The sequence below is a fragment of the Empidonax traillii genome, unplaced genomic scaffold (assembly GCF_003031625.1).
Source record: "Empidonax traillii isolate 1590-97213 ecotype Southwest subspecies unplaced genomic scaffold, ASM303162v1 scaffold1469:size105133, whole genome shotgun sequence".
NCBI classification, from domain to species: Eukaryota; Metazoa; Chordata; class Aves; order Passeriformes; family Tyrannidae; genus Empidonax; species Empidonax traillii.
The window spans coordinates 64,732-67,959 of NW_020956662.1; positions in this window are offsets into that span (position 1 = coordinate 64,732).

Below are 3,228 nucleotides of genomic sequence, written 5' to 3' on the forward strand. Positions count from 1 at the left end.
TGTGCCCAGATAATTTCAAAGCACATGGTATGAAGGGGTCAGATCAGCCTCATGCCAACATTTTTTGCAGCATCAGGCAAGACTGTCACTTAAGACCCAGCCAAGAGATTTACAATGTAAATGGTTAGTGCATATGGGCATGAGATTGCCTAAAGTCCCCAGCTGCCAGCTTAGACAAAGCCTTAATTAGCCAATAATGCTGGAAATTTGTGCTACTATGGAAGTTTTCTTTATTCAATAAGCAGTTCCTCAAATAGTACTGAACTGGAAACAACAATCAGTTTGACAAGGAACCAAGGAATGTGGCTTTAGGTCAGTATATATTAACTAAAAATTCAATCAGTTAGCTAAAGGTAAAAGTTTATCAGTACATCTCATGGGACATTTGCTACACTAAGCGAATGAGAACATGTTTCTTTTTAAAGATTAGATATCTATATTTGGGGATCTAATTCCTTGGGGAGAAACTTGATTACGTGGCCAGTTTTTATAGATCCAGAGAAATACAGTTTCCATGAGAGACACAAGAAATTTTAAGCCCATATTCTGCAGACAGATGAACTGCCTGTGCACATGGGGCTAAGAAATTCAACAGGTTCAAGGTATTTGGACTCAGTTCTCAGTAAAATATTGAAAATAGCAGCTTTTATATTCAACTTTAGGTATGTTCACCAACTGAGACGAAAATCCCTTCAGTATTTTCTTTTATTGCTTGAATTATAGTATTTGTTATCCCTTATTTGCTTACTGTGTGAAATGATGCTGCAGAAAAGAATGCTAAACCTTAGGCAGAGAAGTGCAATTTATTTTATAATTTTAAATATGTAAGACAACACAAAAGTAAATTTGTTTGTCTGTTTGTTTGTTTTCCTCAATACTCCCTTGACTGGCCTCAGCTCTGTAGCATTCTTTCTTATATAAGGAAAAGAGGAGCAGAAGTATAACAACATTATTTCCAAAAGCACAACTATTCTGAATTATCTAATATACTGCAGCAGAGGACGTAAAGCAGCAGGTAGCTCACTGAGCTGATAATATCTACACTGGGAAAGTAGAAATCTGAATTTGATGGTTCTGGACAGTTCTGAAGGATAATAGTCTGTATAAGCTGCCAGCAATGATTTTTGCACTCTTCAACTAAGACAGAAAAGGGGCAGCAAGGCAAAACAAGAATCAGAAAAATCTGAAGAGAAATCCTCCCTGCAAGCATGAGGTCAACCCAAGGAGACTCTGGGCATTGATAAGGATACTCAGGAAGGGTCAGGGCTTAAACTGCTTAACACTAAAAAAGTGAAAGATGAATCAGATAAAAGTATAAAGTCATACACTCATATACACAAAGTCTTTATGGGTATGAGTGTTATTTTGACACAGTAAATAGGCAAGAGAGGACAGCAGCAATACATCTGCTCTTATCTGAGTTCCCTTTGGGCTGTCACAACAGACCAAGGAAACCTTGGTATAAATGAAAATGAGGTCAAAGTGTGTAAGGGACATATAGGCATGCCAGAATGATCAGCTTAATGCTGATAAGAATAATTGAGTTGTGTGCAAAATGCTACTTGGAAGCACTTTCCCTGTCTCGTTTGTGTGCCATGTTCTGTAATTTTGGAGGTGTTTTATACATTTTAATACATTTTCCTTGACAAAAGCAATCAAACTTTCATATTGTGTGCCATCTACAGTTTTCCTATGGTTAAAAATCCCCACGTGCAAGTAGACACGTCATGATCATCTTCAATCCAGGACAAGGTGACAGTGACCCTCGTGAAGATTTAATGCTGCTTTAGTAATGTTAAGTTGGCTGATCCATTCCAGGTCCAGCCAAGGGGGTTTGACTGGCCTGTTTGCCTTAAACAGCACATGTTTGTGTTACCAAATGTGCTCGTAACCAGTACATAAAGAACTACCTGACATGTCAACTGGAATGGGATGAACTGTTATGGCCTTTTAAGTTCCGAAAACATATAGGTTTATATCACTTTAAAGAATAAAAGTGGTAAGTGGTAAACAACATGCCTGGGAGTGCAATGGCTTCCAAATGCCCAAATGTGATGGCTCCTGTGGACTCACACACCTGTCACAAAAGGGTGTCAAATGAGTTGATATCAGTGGAGCGGGTGCAGACATTTGACTTGTCATCTTTGTGAATTAAATGAGAAGTTGGGAAAGCCCGAAGAAGGAAGAGGGGGGAAACCAGGCCCTTGGATGGTTGATGAAATGACTGTGGTTTAATCAGAGCTGGAAATTAAAAATCGTTTCTTTGCCTTTTCACTTTGGTGTTCTCTTATATTACCCTTTTTCCATCCTACTCCAAAGCACCATCCCAAGCCAACCTGTTGTTAGCAAGTCGAATGCCATCCATTTACAATTCCCTCACTAAATGAGGCACATTTGAACAATAGTCATGATCCTCCAGGGCATGAATAATAGACAGACCTTCTCTTCTGCACATGAAAAAAGTCAAAGCTGACTGTGATACACTCATCTCTCCATCCTGGAGCAGCTGAGTTAGGAGATCACTCTCTCTAGCCTTACCAAACCAAAGAGGAAAACCACCCCAGGTGTTCCTGCCTGGGCTGCCACCACAGCTCTGGGTTTCAGGAAAGACACAGCCCTAGAGACTCAAAGAACACACTTATGAGGGTGGTGAGGCCCTGGCACAGGTTTCCTAGAGAAGCTGTGGCTGCCCCATCCCTGGAAGTGTTCAAGGCCAGGTTGGAAAGCGCTTGGAGCAACCTGGGATAGTGGAAGGTGTCCCTGCCCGTGGCAGGGGGTTTGGAATGAGATGATCTTTAAAGTCACTTCCAACCCAAATGATTCTGTAGTTCTAAGAACACAGCTAATGTTAACTGCAGAATAATCCATGTTATCTCCATGTCCCCTTTCCTTTCAGCTGTTTTTTTGCAAGTAGGAAGATACTTGCCTACAAAAGAAACCGTATGTATGTCTGAGAACACTCTACTGGGTCTTACAAATGTATCACTGAGACAGAAAAACACTTGATTTAAGTGTGTTATGTAATTGTCATAGAAGAGATTAGTTCTTGTGGTACAATACAAACTCTCTGTATTAATAACACATTTCCAGATTTAAAAGAAACTAATTATGCCTCCTATATTCTGAAATTATAGTATGTCTGTATTGGTCTTCCAGTTAGCCTTTATTTTCTATTATGTCTTGCTGCCCATTAACTAGAAATATTGCCCCTTTGAATTTCCTTGTATG